Here is a 23,543-nt window from a genome sequence, read left to right on the forward strand (position 1 = left end):
CATCAGTGCCTGTGCTCACTAATGCTCAAGGCTGAATGGAAGCAAGTCCCTGCAGCAATGTTCCAACATCTAGTGGAAAGCCCAGAAGAGTAGAGGCTGTTACAGCAGCAAAGGGGGGAACAACCATATTAATGCCCATGATTTTGGAATGAGATGTTCAACAAGCAGGTGTCCAGATACCTTTGGTCATTTACCTATTTATCTCCTGAAATTTAAAGAAAGAATTGCAGGATTTCTTGAACTGCCTGTTGGGGAGAAAATATGCATTTTGTTAGAAAATGAAGAGACAGTGGATCTTGCTGCAGCTTATGTCCTGGCCTGTCATAATATTAGAGAGACAGTAGATCTTACTGCATATGATGACCTGGCCTGTCATGATATTAGAGAGACAGTAGATCTTACTGCATATAATGTCCTGGCCTGCCATGATATTAGAGAGACAGTAGAACTTACTGCATATGATGACCTGGCCTGTCATGATATTAGAAAGACAGTAGATCTTACTGCATATGATGACCTGGCCTGTCATAATATTAGAAAGTAGATCTTACTGCAGATGATGACCTGGCCTGTCATGATATTACACAATATATCTTACTGCATATAATGTCCTGGCCTGTCATGATATTAGACAGACAGTAGATCTTACTGCAGATGATGTCCTGGCCTGTCATGATATTAGAGAGACAGTAGATTTTACTGCATATGATGACCTGGCCTGTCATGATATTAGACAGACAGTGGATCTTACTGCATATGATGACCTGGCCAGTCATGATATTAGACAGACAGTGGATCTTACTGCAGATGATGTCCTGGCCTGTCATGATATTAGACAGACAGTGGATCTTACTGCAGATGATGTCCTGGCCTGTTATGATATTAGAGAGAAAGTAGATATTACTGCAGATGATGTCCTGGCCTGTCATGATATTAGAGAGAAAGTAGATATTACTGCATATGATGTCCCGGCCTGTTAACATATTAGAGAGAAAGTAGATATTACTGCAGATGATGTCCTGGCCTGTCATGATATTAGAGAGAAAGTAGATATTACTGCATATGATGTCCTGGCCTGTCATGATATTAGACAGACTGTAGTTCCCACCATGTCATACACATGAGCCCTTGTAGATTTAATTTCTAAAAATGTTCTTTTTGTTTACTTTTTGGTGTATTATTTTCCTTGTATAATTATTTTTGTTGATATATCATTATTATTAATCAAACATATGGTTAATTTACATAATACTTCATAAGCATTGCTTTGGCAACCACCCATTCATGACAACAAAGCCTTTCTTAAATTGACAGACAGAGAACGAGAGAACACGAGAGAACGAAAGAGAGACCGAAAGAGAGAAAGAGTAAGAGAGTGAGTGAGAGAAATGTCATTGAGAGAGAAACACAAACAGACAGAGAGACAGACCGACCAAGAGAAACAGAAAGAGAACAAGAACAGACAGACAAACAGACAGAGAGAGAGATACTGATTACTGTGACCTCATTAACCGCTCTGGCTCATTAGCATCTCGTTAAGGTGTTAGCGTTCTCCTGGCCCGTCGTCTGTCACACCTCCATTAAGCCCATCGACCCACAGAGCTTATTAAACACATTCATTACAGCCCTGATCGAACCACTACCAGGCGCCAGCACAGGACCAAACACATTAGGAAAGGGGGGTGTTCCACTTTCACTGTTAGAGAGAGTGGAGACAGGAAAGAGGAAGGGGAGGAAGAGGAGGAAGACAACACACTCACTCAGACAGACACACACCTCTGCCTCACATCCATCATTAGTAATGAAGCCAGCGATTAGACCAACAGAGAGACAGAGAGACAGAGAGACAGAGAGAGATAAGAACAGAAGAGAGAAAGGAGACAGGAAAGACGGAGTGAGGAGAGTAGTCTTTCACTCCCTTTACCTCTCTCTTTCCCCCCCTCCCATGACCCTACAGAATCCAGTTTACCCAGAGCTATTTATCACTGACTATCACATCCCAGAGCCAGGACACTAACGACTTCCATCTCACTGTCAGGCAAAGGGAGCTCCCATATCCCGCAATAGGTCCTGAAAGCTGCGCTTCTAAAACAAAAGGAAACCCCTCATAGGGGGAATACGGGGGTGAGGGGGATAGGGGAAAGGGTTACTCTGTGACTGTGTGTCTGCCAGTGGACAGACAGGAGGCACTGAATGACTCGGAACTACCAAGCAAAGACACACAACAGCTGTAACTAAGCCGAACCTGATTTTTTTTTCATTTCACCTTTATTTAACCAGGTAAGCCAGTTGAGAACAAGTTCTCATTTACAACTGCGACCTGATCAAGATAAAGCAAATCAGTGCGACACAAACAACAACACAGAGTAACACATGGAATAAACAAATGTACAGTCAATAACACAATAGAAAAGTCTATATACAGTGTGTGCAAATGAAGTAAGATTAGGGAGGTGGGTAGTATATGGGGCTTTGGTGACGAAACGGATGGCACTGTGATAGACTGCATCCAATTTGCTGAGTAGAGAGTTTGAGGCTATTTTGTAAATGACATCGCCGAAGTCAAGGATCAGTAGGATAGTCAGTTTTACGCGGGTATGTTTGGCAGCATGAGTGAAGGATGATTTGTTGTGAAATAGGAAGCCGATTCTAGATTTAATTTTGGATTGGAGATGCTTAATATGAGTCTGGAAGGAGAGTTTACAATCTAACCAGACACCTAGGTATTTGTAGTTGTCCACATATTCTAAGTCAGAACCGTCCAGAGTAGTGATGCTAGGCGGGCGGGCAGGTGCGGGCAGTGATCAGCATTTAGTTTTACGTGCATTTAAGAGCAGTAGGAGGCCACGGAAGGAATGTTGTATGGCATTGAAGCTCGTCTGGAGGTTAGTTAACACAGTGTCCAAAGAAGGGCCAGATGTATATAGAATGGTGTCGTCTGCGTAGAGGTGGATCAGAGAATCACCAGCCGCAAGAGTGACATCATTTATGTATACAGAGAAAAGAGTCGGCCCGAGAATTGAACCCTGTGGCATCCCCATAGAGACTGCCAGAGGTCCTTGAGCATGGCTGAGGTGCACCCATCTATTTGCGCCCATACTGGATGGAAATTACAAGTGTAATGGCTGTGCTCAATGCAATGGCACTTATAAATGTAGATCCTTCAAACACCCCCAAACAGGGAAATCTATCCCAATTAAAGGTGTTATTACGTGTTCCACTAAGGCAGTTATTTATCTTATAACTTGTCCTTGTGGTAAAAATTATGTGGGTAAAACAAAGCGTGAATTAAAAGTACGTATCTCAGAGCATCGTAGCACCATTAGGTGCAAAAACTTAACTTATCCAGTTGCGGCCCACGTTTTGGAAGCAAACCATCCGATTTCGTCTCTGCGTTATATTGGTATCGAACATGTCACCCTCCCGAGGAGAGGGGGTGACCTTGATAATTTATTGTTAAAACGAGAGGCTGCCTGGATCTTTAATTTAAAGACCCTTGCTCCCTTCGGTCTCAACATAGACTTTGATCTGAAGCCATTCTTGTGATAATTGTGATTTTGCCATTGTAATTGTTTGTTAGATACATTTTAGACTACAAATGCTATGATCGTATGCTATCCATTTGTTTGTCTTTTTGTATGTTCTTTGTATGCCTTTTTTTTAATATTTGAGTTAACCAATGATATTAGGCCATACTTGGCCATGTTTACAAACACCTGTGTGTCTCTTGACACTATATAAATGACTCATCTCACAGTGTTTGATGATACCCTGATGAAGACAGCTTCGCTGTCGAAACGTTGGTTATTAAATTTTTGCATCTGAGCTCTTAGAGTGTGCGGCTTTCCTTTATTTTCTAGTGTTCTACTCCGCTAGCCAGCACCTCGCCTTTAAAGGTGTGCGTTTCTTTTTTCTAGATTGAGGTGCACCCATGACCTGCTCGGAAAGCAGATTGCATAGCGGAGAAGGTATGGTGAGATTCGAAATGGTTGGTGATCTGTTTGTTAACTTGGCTTTCGAAGACCTTAGAAAGGCAGGGTAAGATAGATATAGGTCTATAACAGTTTGGGTCTAGAATGTTTCCCCCTTTGAAGAGGGGGATGACCACGGCAGCTTTCCAATCTTTGGGGATCTCAGATGATACGAAAGAGAGGTTGAACAGGCTACTAATAGGGGTTGCAACAATTGTGGCGGATAGTTTTAGAAAACAAGGGTCCAGATTATCTAGCCCAGCTGATTTTTAGGAGTCCAGATTTTGCAGCTCTTTCAGAACATTAGCTATCAGGATTTGGGTGAAGGAGAAATTGGGGAGGCTTGGGCAAGTTGCTGTGGGGGGTGCAGAGCTATTGACCGGGGTTGGGGTAGCCAGGTGGAAAGCATGGCCAGCCGTAGAAAAGTGCTTATTGAAATTCTCGATTATCGTGGATTTATCGGTGGTGACCGTGTTTCCTAGCCTCAGTGCAGTGGGAAGCAGTGATGGAGGTGCTCTTATTCTCTATGGACTTTACAGTGTCCCAAAACTTTTTAGAGTTTGTGTTGCAGGAAGCAAATTTCTGTTTGAAAAATCTAGCCTTTGCTTTCCTAACTGCCTGTGTATATTGGTTCCTAAAACTTCCCTGAAAAGTTGCATATCACGGGGGCTATTCGATACTAATGCTATTCGATACGGGATGATTTTGTGCTGGTCAAGGGCAGTCAGGTCTGGAGTGATCCAAGGGCTATATCTGTTCCTGGTTCTACATTTTTTGAAAGGGGCATGCTTAATTAAGATGGTGAGGAAAGCACTTTTAAAGAATAACCAGGCATCCTCGACTGATGGAATGAGGTCAATATCTTTCCAGGATACCCGGGCCAGGTCGATTAGAAAGGCCTGCTCGCTGAAGTGTTTAAGGGAGCTTTTGACAGTGATGAGGGGTGGTCGTTTGACCGTGGACCCATTACGGACGCAGGCAATGAGGCCGTGATCGCTGAGATCCTGGTTGAAGACAGCAGAGGTGTATTTGGAAGGCAGGTTGGTCAGGATGATATCTATGAGGGTGCCCGAGTTTACGGATTTGGGGTTGTACCTGGTAGGTTCCATGATAATTTGGGTGAGATTGAGGGCATCTAGCTTAGATTGTAGGACGGCAAGGGTGTTAAGCATATCCCAGTTTAGGTCACCTAACAGTACAAACTCTGAAGATAAATGGGGGGCAATTCATTCACATATGGTGTCCAGGGCGCAGCTGGGGGCTGAGGGGGGTCTGTAACAAGCGGCAGTAGTGAGAGACTTATTTCTGGAAAGGTGGATTTTTAAAATTAGAAACTTGAACTGTTTGGGCACAGACCTGGATAGCATGACAGAACTCTGCAGGCTGTTTCTGCAGTAGATTGAAAATCCACCCCCTTTGGCAGTTCTATCTTGGCGGAAAATGTTATAGTTGGGGAAGGAAATTTCAGAATTTTTGGTGGCCTTCCTAAGCCAGGATTCAGACATGGCTAGGACATCAGGGTTGGCGGAGTGTGCTAAAGCAGTGAGAAAAAAATCTTAACATGCATGAAACCAAGGCTTTTACGGTTACAGAAGTCAACAAATGATAGTGCCTGGGGAATAGGAGTGGAACTGGGGGCTACAGTGCCTGGGTTAACCTCTACATCACCAGAGGAACAGAGGAGGAGTAGGATAAGGGTACGGCTAAAGGCTATAAGAACTGGTCATCTAGTGCGTTGGGGACAGAGAATAAAAGGAGAAGATTTCTGGGTGTGGTAGAATAGATTCAAGGCATAATGTACAGACAATGGTATGGTAGGATGTGAGTACAGTGGAGGTAAACCTATGCGTTGCGTGATGATGAGAGAGGTTTCGTCTCTGGAGGCATCAATTAACGTAGGTGAGGTCTCCGCATGTATGTTGGGTGGGACGAAAGAGCTATCTAAGGCAATTTGAGCTGGACTGAGAGCTCTACAGTGAAATAAAGCATAGAAAGGGAGGTAGTCTTGGTAACTGGGAGCACAATGAAAGGCAGAGAGTTGGAAGAGTTGGAAGAGTTTATCCAGACGTCTGGATAAACTCTTCCAACTCTCTGCCTTTCATTGTGCTCCCAGTTACCAAGACTACCTCCCTTCCTATGCCTTCCACAACACCTGTATTGAAAGATGTCTATCTTAACACATTGTGTCACTGTTAGTGATGTTTAGTGAATTGCTGTATTTCTGCAGTATTGCTACATTAAAAGATCACATGAGATTAACAGGCCACAACAAATAGCATTCAACTAACTTTGACAGCTGAACTGTCACAAATAAAGAGATATAAACCACTCAGAGACAGAAGGCTTGGCGAAGGTCCACGTTGATAGAAACCTTGTCTGTCTTTCATCGTTTAAAAGCAATTTAGTGAGCTGGGTCCATGCCTGTTCTGAATACCACAAGTGTAGACTTCACCGTGAAATGCTTATTTACGAGCCCTTTCCCAACAATGCAGTTAAAAAGTAGGAAAATATAAATAAAATAGTAACACTATAAAATAATAATAACGAGGCTATATACAGGCTATATTCAAGGAGTACCGGTACCGAGTCAGTGGACTGGGGTACGAGGTAGTTGGGGTGATTGATTGAGGTAATATGTACTTGTAGGTTTGGTTAGGTGATTGATTGAGGTAATATGTACTTATAGGTTTGGTAAGGTGATTGATTGAGGTAATATGTACTTGTATGTAGGGGGTGAAAAGCAGAAAGTCCAGGTATCCGCTTAATTAAATGTTCAGCAATCTAATGGCTTTGGAGTAGAAGCTGTTCAGGAGCCTTCTGGTCCCAGACCTGGCGCTCTGGTACCGCTTGCAGTGCGGTAGCAGAGAGAACAGACTGACTTGGGTGGCTGGAGTCTTTGACAATTTTTAGGTCATTCCTCTGGCACCGCGTGGAATGAAGTTGTAGACAAGGATGGGAAGTGCAGCAAAATATTCGAATATTAGAATAGTGAAACTTCAAAATGCCCATCCCTACCAGCTATATAACAAACACCAAGCCTTAACCTGAACAACCTCTCACTCACACAAATTATTTCCTGTCGCCAGAGGAATCTTTTTTTAAACCACAGTCATTTCTTCCAACCAGTCTCTTTGTCCAACATGGACTGTCACCGTGTAATCCCCAGAAAAGCTCAAATGGACAGTTCACTTCACAGACACTCATATCTAGAGGCCAGTCGTGACATTTACAAAACTCATCGCTCGCGTCTCTCCATTTTCTTCTTTCCTCTTTTCTTCCTCCATATTGATAGCAGTGTGTCTAGGTCCAGTCCGCCAGCCAGGCCGTCAGAGGAAACACAGTAGCTTTCATTAATAGACCTGATGACTTGTGAACCTGAGAGATGATCAACTGGATGACCCCCAACAGAGGGTCCTCACTCCTAACCACATGAAACAGCTTTCACAGGTTTTCTGACGGATCGATAGCTAGACTTCAAAGACTACAGGAGAGAGAGGAAATGAGAGTACACAAACACACAGAGGGAAGAGAGAGGAAAATAAAGAACAGGAGAGAAACAGGAGGGAGAGAGAGGAAGAGGTGAGAGAGAGGGGGAAGGAGACCTAAGAGAGTGAGAGAGGGGGTAATAAATTGAGGTGAATGAGAGACAGGGAGAAGTGTAAGGTATATGAAAGAGGGTAAGAAGGAAAGGGAGAGCAAGGGGAGAAAAGAAGGGATGTGGGAGTCTGGGAGGTGAGGGAAAGGGAGAGTCTGGGAGGTGAGGGAAAGGGGGAGTCTGGGAGGTGAGGGAAAGGGGGAGTCTGGGAGGTGAGGGAAACGGGGAAAATGGTGCCAATTTGGGGAGTGGGGGGGGGGGGGCATCCAACAACCTGCTCCCCTGTGTTGGGAGATAGAGATGGTAATCATTACAAGGACCAGCTTCCCATCAGCTCAGAAACACATCAGATCTAACTGGTGGTTACCTCAATGATAGACAACCACAGAGAGAGAGAGGCAGAGAGACACAGAGAGAGATAACATGGGGAAGAGATAAAATGAGGGGTGAGAGAGAGAGAGAGAGAGAGAGACAGAGACAGAGGAGACAAAGACAGAGAGAGAGTGATAACATGGGGGGAGAAAATGAGGCGGTGAGAGAGACAGACACAGAGAGTGAGAGAGAGATAACATGGGGGAGAGAGAGAAAATGAGGGGTGAGAGAGAGAGAGACAGAGACACAGAGAGAGAGTGAGTCAGTTCCTGTCCTTTGTAATCCTTCATGTCCAGTAGCGAGTAATGTCACATCATCCCAACAACATGTTCCAGCCAAAGTAGACACATCGTCCATGTCACACAGACAGGAGACTGTCACTGGGTGTCACGTCCTGACCAGCAGATGGAGCTATTGTATTAGTTTTGGGGTCAGGACGTGGCAGTTTTTGTGTATGTGAATGATTGTGTTGTTGATTGGGACTTCCAATTGAAGGCAGGTGTGTTGAGTTGCCTTTGATTGGAAGTCCTATATAGGTGTGTGTGTTTTTCTTTGGGGTTGTGGGTGGTTGTTTTTGCACTGCGTTTAACCTCTCTAGGCTAGGCGGGACGAATTCGTCCCACCTACGTAACAGCCACTGCTATCCTGTGGCGCGATTTTCAAAACCTTAAAAATCCTATTACTTCAATTTCTCAAACATATGACTATTTTACAGCCATTTAAAGACAAGACTCTCGTTAATCTAACCACACTGTCCGATTTCAAAAAGGCTTTACAACGAAAGCAAAACATTAGATTATGTCAGCAGAGTACCAAGCCAGAAATAATCAGACACCCATTTTTCAAGCCAGCATATAATGTCACCAAAACCCAGAAGACAGCTAAATGCAGCACTCACCTTTGATGATCTTCATCAGATGACAACCCTAGGACATTATGTTATACAATACATGCATGTTTTGTTCAATCAAGTTCATATTTATATCAAAAACCAGCTTTTTACATTAGCATGTGACGTTCAGAACTAGCATACCCCCGCAAACTTCCGGGGAATTCGCTAACATTTTACTAAATTACTCATGATAAACGTTCACAAAAAGCATAACAATTATTTTAAGACTTATAGATACAGACCTCCTCTATGCACTCGATATGTCCGATTTTAAAATAGCTTTTTGGTGAAAGCACATTTTGCAATATTCTAAGTACATAGCCCAGGCATCACGGGCTCGCTATTTAGACACCCGGCAAGTTTAGCACTCACCATAATCATATTTACTATTATAAAAGTTTCATTACCTTTTGTTGTCTTCGTCAGAATACACACCCAGGACTGCTACTTCAATAACAAATGTTGGTTTGGTCCAAAATAATCCATCGTTATATCCGAATAGCGGCGTTTTGTTCGTGCGTTCCAGACACTATCCGAAATAGTAAAGAAGTGTCACGCGCATGGCGCAATTCGTGACAATAAAATTCTAAGTATGCCATTACCGTACTTCGGAAGCATGTCAACCGCTGTTTAAAATCAATTTTTACGACATTTTTCTCGTAGAAAAGCGATAATATTCCGACAGGGAATCTCCTTTTCGGCAAACAGAGGAAAAAAATCCCAAAGGCGGGGGCGGTCGGGGTCACGCGCATAAGCCAGTGTCTCTTGATCGGCCACTTGAGAAAGGCGATAATGTGTTTCAGCCTGGGGCTGGAATGACGACATTCTGTTTTTTCCCGGGCTCTGAGCGCCTATGGACGACGTGGGAAGTGTCACGTTAGAGCAGAGATCCTTAGTAAATGATAGAGATGGAAAAGAAGTTCAACAAATGGTCAGACAGGCCACTTCCTGTAAAGGAATCTCTCAGGTTTTGACCTGCCATTTGAGTTCTGTTATACTCACAGACACCATTCAAACAGTTTTAGAAAATTTAGGGTGTTTTCTATCCATATGTAATAAGTATATGCATATTCTAGTTACTGGGTAGGAGTGGTAACCAGATTAAATCGGGTATGTTTTTTATCCAGCCGTGTCAATGCTGCCCCCTAGCCCTAACAGGTTAATAGCCTGCAGAACTGTTGCTGTTGTCACCTTTATTGTTTTGTTAAGTGGATGCTTTACTCCTTTTTTAGGAAATTAAATATGAGTATTCACATACCTGCTGCGCCTTGGTCTTCTCTCCATGACAACTTCTGTTACAGAACCACCCACCAAAGGACCAAGCAGCAGAAGAGGAGGAAGCCACGGGAGAAAGAAATGGAGGAATGGACCTGGCAGGACGAAAGACAATTCTTGGAGGACAAGTTAAGGGAGCTAAGGGAACCCGAGAGGCAGCCCCAAGATTTTTTTTTGGGGGGGGGCACACGGGTAGTTTGGCCAGGCCAGGGAAGAGCCGTAAGCCAGCTACCCGTGACTACAGGGAGGTGTGTATGAGGTGGAGGGCGCCATGTTGCACTGAGGTACGCACCATCTCACCTATACGGACGCACAGCCCAGTCCGTCCAGTACCAGCCCCACGCATCAGGAGTCTAGTGCGTCAGCCCAGCCTCGCCAGTCGTAAGTCACCAGAGCTGCCCGCCAGTCGTAAGTCACCAGAGTGGCCAGACTGCCCGGATCTGCCAGAGTGGCCAGACTGCCCGGATCTGCCAGAGTGGCCAGACTGCCCGGATCTGCCAGAGGTGCCCGCCTGCCCGGATCTGCCAGGGTGCCCTGCCTGTCCTCCGGCCCAGCCCGAGTGGCCCTCCTGCCCTCCGGCCCAGCCCGAGTGGCCCTCCTGTCCTCCGGCCCAGCCCGAGTGGCCCTCCTGCCCTCCGGCCCAGCCCGAGTGGCCCTCCTGCCCTCCGGCCCAGCCCGAGTGGCCCTCCTGCCCTCCGGCCCAGCCCGAGTGGCCCTCCGGTCCTCCGGCCCAGCCCGAGTGGCCCGCCTGTCCTCCGGCCCAGCCCGAGTGGTCCCTCTGCCAGGGTCAGCCCGAGTGGCCCGTCTGCCCGGTGCAGCTATCGGCGCCACCAAAGTGGGCGACGCCGAAGGTGGAGCAAGGTCCATGTCCTGCACCTGAGCCACCTCCAGGATAGATGGGTTGGGGAGGGAGGGTGTAGCACAGTGCCGTCGGTGACGGCAGCCACCCTCCCTTCCCTCCCTTATTGTTTAGGGATTATTGTTTATGGGTTTTTTGTTGGTGTTTTCTGTTGGTAGGTGCATTCCGGGGTCTGCACCTTGAGGGGGGAGGGGGGTACTGTCACGTCCTGACCAGCAGATGGAGCTATTGTATTCGTTTTGGGGTCAGGACGTGGCAGTTTTTGTGTATGTGAATGATTGTGTTGTTGATTGGGACTTCCAATTGAAGGCAGGTGTGTTGAGTTGCCTTTGATTGGAAGTCCTATATAGGTGTGTGTGTTTTTCTTTGGGGTTGTGGGTGGTTGTTTTTGCACTGCGTTTAATAGCCTGCAGAACTGTTGCTGTTGTCACCTTTATTGTTTTGTTAAGTGGATGCTTTACTCCTTTTTTTAAAATTAAATATGAGTATTCACATACCTGCTGCGCCTTGGTCTTCTCTCCATGACAACTTCTGTTACACTGGGATGTTTTCTCTGGGAGGGAAGAAGGCTGGCTGTGGAGAGCGTTCCTCCAGTCCGTCGGTCCTACTTATCTCTAATCATTACAAAATACTTCCTGGGACAAGCTTTCCAAGAGTGTACATTTTGTCCAGCCTTTCCCATGTGTCTCCCTGTGTTTAAACTAACCAGTTGGGTGTTGTGTCAGAACAGATTTCCTAGAACTAAGAATATTCATTACCTGTTCCCCTGGTCTGCCTTTGTTCTGGCCAGTTAAATCTGATGTAGCAAAAATTACACAGATCACTTTAACTACAATGTAATGTTCACAAACTTTCAGCCTATCAGGGAGGGAGATGAGGTATCTGTGACTGACCAATGGCTAAACAGACGCCATTCAATGTGACACCTCATCACCCAGAGTGTTCTGAGGTCCGTGTTCTGAGGTCCGTGTTCTGAGGTCCGTGTTCTGAGGTCCGTGTTCTGAGGTCCGTGTTCTGTGGTCCGCGTTCTGTGGTCCGCGTTCTGTGGTCCGTGGTCCGTGGTCTGAGTTCTATTCACACAAATATAGCTGTCACACTCCACCCTCTGACAAGCTGGGAGGATTAGCCAAGATGGACAGGTCTCAGGGAAAAAGGAGAGAAATTCACATTTGCGACTAATTAGATCTAAATTGAGGGCACATGGTAATCTATTGTAGGTCATCTCCAAATCCATTTACACTTACACACATTTAAGCTAATTAAAACGGTGTTTAATCAGAACCGTGTGTGTGTGTGTTGGACAGACAGACACATGTTACCAGAAGCAAGTCAGACAGACAGTTCATATTCTATCACCTCACTGGAAAATTAAAACAAAAGTGCTTTGATTCCACCAGGAAAGGAGAGGCGGGAGGGAAATTAAAAGAGAGAGAGAGAGAAAAGTGCCTATGATGCAAAATGTTCCTTAAATTGCGATATACTCGTGTTTAATTTAAGGGACTAATGGAATAGAGTTATTCACGCAGAAGAATGGGTGTGATCTGTTGAGCAGATAGGCCTTGTCTGTATTGCATTTATAAAACTCTCAGCTCAACTTCCAGGCCGTCTCTCTCCTAGGACACATTAATATGATGATGAGGAGGAGTTTGGTATTCTGTAAGTCTTTATCCTTTGAGGCAGACAGAGAGAGAACAGAATATGGCAAATCAACAAGAGCTCAAAACGAGGTCTGAAAACAGACAACAACAAATCGCTACAACTCTGAGAGTCTAACTATGAACAAGTCAAATAGGAGAACACAAACAGACTTTTATTCTTTACAGGTGATCCCAACATCTCTTTAAAAACCCACTTTCTTTTTTTAAGTTCTCTTTTCTTCTTCCCACGGCGCAGCATAGCAGAGAGAAACGTTAAGCCAGTTCAAACCAGCCAGTTCACCTTGTTCTGTGTGGACACAGAGAGCCGTCAGGGAGAAGAGAGAGAAAAAGAGAGCGTGGTTGCAGGGAAGAGAGCGAGAAATAGTGAGAGAAAAAGAGATAGAGACCCAAACATCAGAGCTTCACCTGAGGAACTCAGAAATCACTGGAGCCCAAAAATAGCTGTTCTCTGAGTCTGTTCAGACTCCTTTGGCCAACACCCACAGCCAGCCAGCTCTGGCTAACCAGTTGAGGTCTGACAGGGAAACTGAAGGTGGGAGCTGGCTAACCAGTTGAGATCTGACAGGGAAACTGAAGGTGTGAGCTGGCTAACCAGTTGAGATCTGACAGGGAAACTGACAGTGGGAGCTGGCTAACCAGTTGAGATCTGACAGGGAAACGGAAGGTGGGAGTTGGCTAACCAGTTGAGATCTGACAGGGAAACGGAAGGTGGGAGCTGGCTAACCAGTTGAGATCTGACAGGGAAACTGAAGGTGGGAGCTGGCTAACCAGTTGAGATCTGACAGGGAAACTGAAGGTGGGAGCTGGCTAACCAGTTGAGATCTGACAGGGAAACGGAAGGTGGGAGACAGAAGATACTCTAGGCTAGTCGCACAGGCCACGACATTATTCCTAACCTATGTTTATACACACTGAAGAATAGTCCTTCTTACAACACCCATAGAATAGGCTAGCTAGATACAGAAACTGTCTGCTTTACCAGCTTATTGTGGCAGACTCCCTTCATAAAAATATTAAAGTGAAACACTTACAGACTATACACTGCATGTTCTGATGAGAGCAGGAAGCCTTGAGCCACAGAGGAGATAAACCACCAGCAGAATATGATAGAGAGAGAGAGAGAGAGAGAAAGAGAGAGCGAGAGAAAGAGAGAGGAGAGAGACCGCACAGAAACATCCTCCAGCTTTTTAATTATTCAATTAGAAGAAAGCCAGAAAGAGGGGAGGAGGAGGAACAGAGCGAGTGAGGGATCATCTCCAATCCTCATTGATTGAAAGAGAGAGACAGGATCCTGTTACATTACATTTGGGAGAAGAGAGTGGAGGCAAGAAAAGAGATGGGGAAAGGGAGGCATGAGAGAGAGCGAGAGAGGGAGCGAGAGAGAGAGAGAGCGAGGGAGCGAGAGAGAGGGAGCGAGAGAGAGCGACAGAGGGAGACAGAGGGAGAGAGAGAGAGACAGAGGGAGACAGAGAGAGACAGAGAGAGACAGAGGGAGCAAGAGAGAGAGGGAGCGAGAGAGAGGGGGGAGCGAGAGAGAGAGGGGAGCGAGAGAGAGAGAGGGAGCGAGAGAGAGCGCGAGAGAGAGAGTGAGAGAGAGCGGGAGCGAGAGAGAGAGAGAGAGATAGGGAGTGAGAGAGGGAGCGAGAGAGGGAGAGGGAGCAAGAGAGGGAGGAAGAGAGGGAGAGGGACCGAGAGAGGGAGAGAGGGAGCGAGAGAGATCGCGAGAGAGAGTGAGAGAGAGCGGGAGCGAGAGAGATAGGGAGTGAGAGAGGGAGCGAGAGAGGGAGAGGGAGCGAGAGAGGGAGGAAGAGAGGGAGAGGGACCGAGAGAGGGAGAGAGGGAGTGCGAGAGGGAGCGAGAGAGGGAGAGGGTGCGAGAGAGGGAGGAAGAGGGGGAGAGGGACCGAGAGAGGGAGAGAGGGAGCGCGAGAGAGAGGGAGCGAGAGAGAGAGAGAGAGCGAGTGAGAGAGAGAGGGAGGGGAGCGAGAGCTAGAGGGAGAGAGCGAGAGCGAGAGGGAGTGAGAGGGAGTGAGAGAGAGTGAGAGAGAGCGAGAGAGAGAGCGAGAGAAAGAGCGAGAGGAGCGAGAGCGAGAGAGAGCGAGCGAGAGGAGGAGCGAGAGAGAGACGGAGAGAGAGAAGGAGCGAAGCAGATAGGGAGTGAGAGAGAGAGATAGGGAGCGAGAGAGAGAGAGAGATAGAGGAGCAGAGAGAGGCGAGAGAGCGAGAGAGAGGGCGAGAGAGCGAGAGAGCGAGAGAGAGAGAGAGGGAGGGGAGCAAGAGCGAGAGGGAGCGAGAGAGAGGGAGGGAGGGGAGAGAGAGAGAGCGGGAGCGAGAGAGAACGAGAGAGAACGAGAGAGAGGGAGAAGAGAGAGAGAGAACGAGTGAGAGAGGAAGAGCGAGAAAGGGAGAGAGGGAGCGAGAAGCGAGAAAGGGAGGGAGAGGGAGCGAGAGAGAGAGAGAGAGCGAGAGAGAGAGCGAGAGGGAGGGGAGCGAGCGAGAGGGAGGGAGGGAGGGCGAGGGAGAGAGAGAGAGGGAGAAGGAGTGAGAGAGAGAGCAAGAGAGAGAGGAGAGGGAGAGAGAGAGATAAGGAAGGTAGAGGGGAAGGGGAGAGGTAAAAATAAAGAGAGAAAAAGAAGCGAGAGGATAGAAGGGATAGAATGAGAGAGATGCGAGAAGAAAGGAAGAGATGAGAGATGGGGCGAGAGAGAGAGATGGAGAGAGAGAGATGGAGTGAGAGAGACAGAGATGGAGCGAGAGATTGAGAGAGAGATGGTAGAGAGATAGAGAGAGAGAGACAGAGATAGAGATGGAGCGAGAGAGATGGTAGAGAGATGGAGCGAGAGAGAGATAGAGAGAGAGACGGAGAGAGAGATGGAGAGAGAGACAGAGATAGAGAGACGGAGAGAGAGATGGAGAGAGAGACGGAGAGAGAGATGGAGAGAGAGACAGAGAGAGAGATGGAGAGAGAGAGAGAGATGGTAGAGCCGAAGACCTCTATTGAAAAGGAGTTACAGAATTGGATCTGTCAGTGAGTGAACAGACGTTGTGATAAAGATGTTTTGTAAATACTTCAGATGTCAGAGTAGACCTGCTGGTGCCTGACCTCCTAACCCCACAGGACAGAGGAAAGTGTACACTAGTGTTGCACGGTATACCCAAACTTCTGTACTTTTTTCGATACTAGAACATGAAAAACAGTTTGGTAATAGAATTTGTGTTACTTTCGGTACTTCTGTCAAATGTATCTCACGTCATCTATCAGCGCAGCCGATATCCCCTTATACACAAGCTAAGGTTAGGGTTATGCATAAGGTTAGCAGTGTGGTTAAGGTTAGGGTTGAGGGTTAGGTTTAAAATCAGATTTGAAGAAGATAAATTGTAGAAATAGGCGGGGTTTATGACTTTGTGGCTGTGGTAACTAGTGACGACCCTACTTTGCACTTTGCAAAAGTGCAATTTTGAATTGGTTAGTCTTGGCTAATAACCCCCCTAAACATAGGCTCACCACTTTGCACTTTTCTGTTCTATTTTATATCACAGTTCTTTTCCATTTTTTTTACTATAAAATAAGTGTGTCTTGACTGTGATAAGGGCTCGGCAAATAGCAGCAGTCTGCTAAATGAACAAAACAAGGCTGTGCCATTGCACAGCCATAGACTTCTACAAGCAAGCGCCACTGCTGAGGTTACTGCCTTTTAATAGATTGTGTTCCACAATATAATATAACCAGTTAATATTACGCTCTGAATTAATGACTCTTAAAATGGCACTTGTTTTTTTATTCACCGAATATATATGGAGCAATTTAGCAATTAGGATTTGTAATCTGTAATGGTTATGATAAATTAGGCATTGTTGCACACTGTTGGCATATGGATAAATCAGCACATGTTTTTTCCCCAGTGCGGGCCTTGTGTTAAAAAAAAAGCTGAATTTTTGGGGAGTCATTTCATTTATCATAACCATTACATACAAGTACTCCAACAGTCAAAAAATGTCAAATTCCCACCCCTAACTCATAGCCAACTAAATTCTCTCCTCAAAACATTTTATAGGCTAGATTCCTTAGGGCATATAGGACAGGCTAGTCAATATGTTTATCCTCAGCCCACACTAAATGTCTGCAAATGGAAATACTTGAATCCAGTTTTGTAGCTAAACACAGGAGACAACATGAAAACCAGCAGCTTAACTCTAATCCAGAGATAAGGACACTTGTCCCTAAACCTACAAGACAACTGTAAATAATTCACCTTGCCCACTTTCCTTTTTAACGAGGTGAAATCAATGCTTTAATCTGGTCCTACATTTCTCATTAGAAAAGATATCGTGCTATTAAATTTGATTTCTCAAAACAGTTGGGGAGAGAAGCCCCAGTGAGATAATGAGAGTCTTCTACGGAGGGGAGAGAGGGATGTTTCCCTGGCCTTCTTAATAGCAGGCCAAATTAATGACAATATCCGGCCAACACAATGAGTGCGGCTAGACATAACAACTCCTAAAAATATTCACAACCCATTTCTCTCTAGCACAATATAAAGAGGAAGCCAGAAAACTTCTCAGCAATCTAACGTCTGAAAAATGACTGTCTGAAATTGATCCTGCAGCATTATAAATATTATTAGCGCCGAAATGAATCTCTCACCTCACTATAATCCCTATTTTCATAACTATTATGGTGATGAATGAGATTTTAACAAACTATTGTTAAACAAGCTATTGTTAAACAACTTTAAGTGGAACTAATTAATCAAGAGCATAATCAACCTGAGAGGAGAGAGAATATTTAGAGGAAAGGAAGACAAATGCATTAGGTTAGAGAATAATGAGGATTATGATGCAATGCTGGAAGGCCTAGATAGACTTGGAAACAGAAGTCAATTGCACATCTCAGTACATACAGTACATATTCAGGAAAGCTTTTCATGGAACTGACAAATGTAGAGGATTCTAGCCGGCCACTGTGGCTTAGTTAAAATCATTAAAAAAATTATCTGACCTCATAGTGTAAGACCTGTTGACTGTCCATGTTCAGTAGTGGAGGAACAGTGACCTCCAGTGGTGGAGGAGAGACACTGTCAGGGATCGTTCAGAAATTACACTGGGAACAGTGCATTACTGCCGAGTGCCGAGACAACATGTAAAACTGGGTAGGCTATACAATAAACAGTCCTCAAGTGTTCTAGTCATTCCTTGTCTTTTTGATAGCCTACTTTGGGAAAGAAGTGGACATAAATGTAAAATGTCCAACAAGCTTTTGGGGCCAGAGATTCAGGAAGTCAGGATGTCCAAATCCCCTGCAGAAGAGGAACACAACCTCGACACCTGCAGAGTAATGGTGTCTAACGAAAGTGACCAAGACTCCACCCCAACACAACCAGCTAATACAGGAAGCTAGCTCAGAGATCACTGTGTGTGTGTGTGTGTGTGTGTGTGTGTGTGTGTGTGTGTGTGTGTGTGTGTGTGTGTGTGTGTGTGTGTGTGTGTGTGTGTGTGTGTGTGTGTGTGTGTGTGTGTGTGTGTGTGTGTGAGTGAGTGAGTGAGTGAGTGAGTGAGTGAGTGAGTGAGTGAGTGAGTGAGTGAGTGAGAGAGAGAATGTAAAATCACAGCAGTGGATCCGGGGGGTATTCATTATAAAGCCAGCATTGTCAGCTGGCCTGGCACACAACCCCAAGGTGTTGAATATTCATATTTACTTGTTGTGTTTATGCAGACCCCCCACCCCCTGTCATCACACTGCACTCTAACAGGGACTGTCCCCAAAACACCCTGAAACCACCAGCCCAAACACACAGCAACAATCATACACACATACAGTCGTGGCCAAAAGTTTTGAGAATGACACAAGTATTAATTTTCACAAAGTCTGCTGCCTCAGTTTGTATGATGGCAATTTGCATATACTCCAGAATGTTATGAAGAGTGATCAGATGAATTGCAATTAATTGCAACGTCCCTCTTTGCAATGCAAATGAACTGAATCCCAAAAAAACATTTCCACTGAATTTCAGCCCTGCCACAACAGGACCAGCTGACATCATGTCAGTGATTCTCTCGTTAACACAGGTGTGAGTGATGAGGAGGACAAGGCTGGAGATCACGCTGTCATGCTGATTGAGTTCGAATAACAGACTGGAAGCTTCAAAAGGAGGGTGGTGCTCGGAATCATTGTTCTTCCTCTATCAACCATGGTTACCTGCAAGGAAACACGTGCCGTCATCATTGCACAAAAAGGGCTTCACAGGCAAGGATATTTCTGCCAGTAAGATTGCACCTAAATCAACCATTCATTGGATCATCAAGAACTTCAAGGAGAGCGGTTCAATTGTTGTGAAGAAGGCTTCAGGGCGCCCAAGAAAGTCCAGCAAGCGCCAGGACCGTCTCCTAAAGTTGATTCAGCTGCGGGATCGGGGCACCACCAATACAGAGCTTGCTCAGGAATGGCAGCAGGCAGGTGTGAGTGCATCTGCACACACAGTGAAGCGAAGACTTTTGGAGGATGGCCTGATGTCAAGAAGGGCTGCAAAGATGCCACTTTTCTCTAGGAAAAACATCAGGGACAGACTGATATTCTGCAAAAGGTACAGGGATTGGACTGCTGAGGACTGGGGTGAAGTCATTTTCTCTGATGAATCCCCATTCCGATTGTTTGGGGCATACGGAAAAAAAGTTTGTCCGGAGAAGACAAGGTGAGCGCTACCATCAGTCCTGTGTCATGCCAACAGTAAAGCATCCTGAGACCATTCATGTGTGGGGTTGCTTCTCAGCCAAGGGAGTGGGCTCACTCACAATTTTGCCTAAGAACACAGCCATGAATAAAGAATGGTACCAACACATCCTCCGAGAGCAACTTCTCCCAACCATCCAGGAACAGTTTTGTGACAAACAATGCCTTTTCCAGCATGATGGAGTACCTTGCCATAAGGCAAAAGTGATAACTAAGTGGCTCGGGGAACAAAACATTGATATTTTGGTTCCATGGCCAGGAAACTCCCAAGACCTTAATCCCATTGAGAACTTGTGGTCAATCCTCAAGAGGCGGGTGAACAAACAAAAACCCACTTATTCTGACAAACTCCAAGCATTGATTATGCAAAAATGAGCTGCCATCAGTCAGGATGTGGCCCAGAAGTTAATTGACAGCATGCCATGGTGGATTGCAGAGGTCTTGAAAAAGAAGGGTCAACACTGCAAATATTGACTCTTTGCATCAACTTCATGTAATTGTCAATAAAAGCCTTTGACACTTATGAAATGCTTGTAGTTATACTTCAGTATTCCATCAGTTATACTCCAGTATTCCATCGGACAAAAATATCTAAAGACACTGAAGCAGCAAACTTTGTGGAAATTAATATTTGTGTCATTCTCAAAACTTTTGGCCACGACTGTACATGTCATCCAAAATGCACACAGTGCTCTCCCTTAGCCTGTGCCTCTTTGCATGTTTTCAACAGATTTTGTTTTGAGTTTGGGATTTGCGTTTTATTTGAAACAGATGTACCACGATCCCAACAGCAAAAATAGCCCACCAACCCACACACAGTAAACACACATCCCAAATGAAGCTGTTACATATTACACGTCACGGAGACACAACTCAACGGTTCTCTAGTAGCCTTTGGGACCTTCCAGAACATTTCCCTGCCCCTTTCATGGGTTAAAGTTAAAACGTGAAGGCAATGTTTCCCCTACCACTACAGAAACAGGGTGTTGGTCTGCCAAGTTCTGCAGACCAACTGGTGTCAACTGAACACTGATGTCGCCTAAGTTCTGGGTAGGGAACTCACCATTTTGTTCCCCTGCATGTAGATTCTCTGCAGCTTGGGACATCCCTTGGCCAGAGACACCATCCCCTCATCAGTTATACTGTAGCACTGGCCCAGGTGGATATTCTTCAGCTTTGAACAGTGCTCTCCCAACTAGTGCCACGAGAGAGGGAGGGGAGGAAGAGAAAAAGAGGGAGAGTAACACTTGTTAGAAATACATTGCAAAACTTGGTTGATCGATTGAGTGGAGAGCGAGAGAGAGGAAGTAAGGGGGAGAAGGGAGGAGAGAGAGAGAACCTTTGAGTGCTTCGTCCGTCAGATTGTCCTGGTTGCCCACATGGACCTTGGCCAGCAGAGGGCAGTGTGAGCCCAGGGTGCTGAGAGACAGGTCACTCAGCTGTTTACAGTGTACCTCTGAAGGCTGGAGCAGTGGGTTGCCAAGGAGCATACACCGTGGTCCTGCACGCCACAACAGTCTGAGATGGTCAACTCCGTCACATTCTGCCTCCGAGATGCTATCTTCACCAGGAGGTCATCATTTACCTGAGGGTGAGAGAGAGAGAGATATTATGGCTCAAGGTAAGGTTTGATGAGAAAGTGGTCCTTATATTCAAATAATAAACTTTTTATAAAATACATGAACATTACAAAAAGAAGAAAACGAAGCCTCCAGTGATGATCCATGGCACGAAGCCTCCAGTGATGATCCATGGCACGGAGCCTGTAGGGATGATCCATGGCCCGGAGCCTGAAGGGATGATCCATGGCACGAAGCCTCCAGTGATGATCCATGGCACAAAGCCTCCAGTGATGATCCATGGCACAAAGCCTCCAGTGATGATCCATGGCACAAAGCCTCCAGTGATGATCCATGGCACGAAACCAGTAGTGAGGATCCATGGCACGGAGCCTGCAGCGAAGGTCCCCAGTCCGGAACCTACAGAGACGCTCTCCAGTCCGGAGCCTCCAGCGACGCTCCTCAGCCCGGAGCCTCCAGCGACGCTCCTCAGCCCGGAGCCTCCAGCGACGCTCCTCAGCCCGGAGCCTCCAGCGACGCTCCTCAGCCCGGAGTCTCCAGCGACGCTCCTCAGCCCGGAGCCTCCAGCGACGCTCCTCAGCCCGGAGCCTCCAGCGACGCTCCCCAGCCCGGAGCCTTCAGCGGCGGTCCGCAGCCCGAAGCCTTCAGCGGCAGTCTGCAACCACGAGTCTTCAGCGGCGGTCTGCAACCTAGAGTCTTCAGCGGCGGCCTTTAGCCTAGAGTCTTCAGCGGCGGTTGGCGGTAACAAGCTTCCGGCGATGATCCACGGTTTGGTTCCTCCGAACATACAGAAGCGGAGGGATCAGCGGGCGGTGTGGGGGCTACGCCCCGAACCAGAGCCGCCGCCAAGTATAGATGCCCACCCGGACCCTCCCCTATAGATTCAGGTTTGCGGCCGGGAGTCCGCACCTTTGGAGGAGGGGGTACTGTCACGCCCTGACCTGAGAGAGAGTGTTTGTTTCTCTATGTGGTTAGGTCAGGGTGTGGGGTGGGCATTCTATGTTTTGTATTTCTTTGTGTTGGGCCGAGTATGGTTCCTAACCAGAGGCAGCTGTCTATCCTTGTCTCTGATTAGGAACCATACTTAGGCAGCCTGTTTTTCCTTTGGGTTTTGTGGGTAGTTGTTTTCTGTTTTGTTCCTTGTAACCTGACGGAACTGTTGACGGTCGTTTTGTTGTTTTGATTTTGTGTTTTCATTCAAGTAAAATATGACCACTTTACACGCCGCGCCTTGGTCCCCTTTGTACGACCCTCGTTACACATGCGGGCGGAAGGTTGAGGAGTCAGAACTCGGGGGCAGCGAATCGCCATCGAGAGCCATCCCAGAGAAGCCCTCGGTAGTCGAGGAGGAGGAGGGCAGGGGACAGAAGTGGAGTTGGCAGTGGCCAGTCCCAGGGTTAGAGGAGGCATGCCCACCTCATCCTCCGTTCTCCAGCCCTCCCCCAGGGACTCCCCCAGGGACGCGGCTGCTTACAGACGCGGCTGCTTACAGAAAGCACTTTCGCACCGCCGCACACTTCCTCTTACACACCTAAGAGAGAAAGAAGGATCAGACACAGACCACCGAGAACCACATGAAGAGGGATTAGACGGATGATATTAGAAGCGACACCAGGACGTATTATGGTACTGGAGCAAACTGTTCAGACAGTGCCTGGTGATTTTCATCTTTGATCTGTAATCAGGGACTGATTTAAACCTGGGATATCAAGTCAATGGATACTCTGGCCAATCAATGACATAATTAAACAATGAACTATTTCAGCAGCACTATAAATAAACCCTTGGTAGTTTCTCAACATCTCAGCGTAGTCACTGTCACTACTAGCCACAGACATGGGCACAGCTACAGCTAGCACTGGAACGCCTGCACTCTGGAACAGCGCTGGGATCAGCTTAGCCGGCCGGCACAGCCGACAGTAGACTCCTCCCCTGGCCCTCCCAGATAGCTAGTTCCCGTGGCGACAGCAGGAACTTGGCACAGTCCTCAGGGGAAGTGAGAGCAGCGTATCGCCCGGCGAGCTTCGAGGCGGCTGCTGCTCCAATTCCAACATTTCAGATTCCTCCGCTTACGGTACCACTTGTGTTACTATGACAACGTCCTCCAATTCCGATGCCACCATTGACGCCGTTCTCTAACTGGTCATCGTCGAGGCCCCCGCTGTTGTTGTGGACGATGAAGCAGAGCATGCACAGCCCCTGAAGGAAGCAGTTCCTCCTCTTCTTCTTGTGGCGCAGCTTGCACATACTCTTCTTCAGGCGGTAACCATTTTTCGAGAGAAGATGGCCCATATAGATGAGACTCTGGGTAGGGAAAGAGAGAAGGGCATAAATTAACAGAATTTAACACACCACTTTATATTAAACTCTACAGATGATAGATCTCCTCCACACAAGACATATCTAACAGCTAAACAGGGGTCTAAAAGACTCCATTATCCTAATTAAACTGGAACAACATATTTCCACAAATGTTGTTACTAGTGCAGGCTAATTAAGACTGCAGCGCCACACAGGTATATAAAAAAAAACACTTTAAAAGTGTTACCAAAGACTGTTACGAAGGTTGCTAAACCAAAATGTCTGCCTTTGAAATGTGACCCAGATGAAATTGG

At 46.4% G+C, this 23,543-nt stretch overlaps 1 pseudogene; it reads right to left on the reverse strand.

Moving 5' to 3' along the window:
• Nucleotides 1-23,220, reverse strand: part of LOC123729168 (F-box/LRR-repeat protein 17-like) — a 761,340-nt pseudogene extending 738,120 nt beyond the window's left edge.
• Between the last annotated feature and the right edge of the window lie 323 nt (nucleotides 23,221-23,543).

This window comes from Salmo salar, chromosome ssa20, assembly GCF_905237065.1.
Source record: "Salmo salar chromosome ssa20, Ssal_v3.1, whole genome shotgun sequence".
In the NCBI taxonomy this organism is placed as follows: Eukaryota; Metazoa; Chordata; class Actinopteri; order Salmoniformes; family Salmonidae; genus Salmo; species Salmo salar.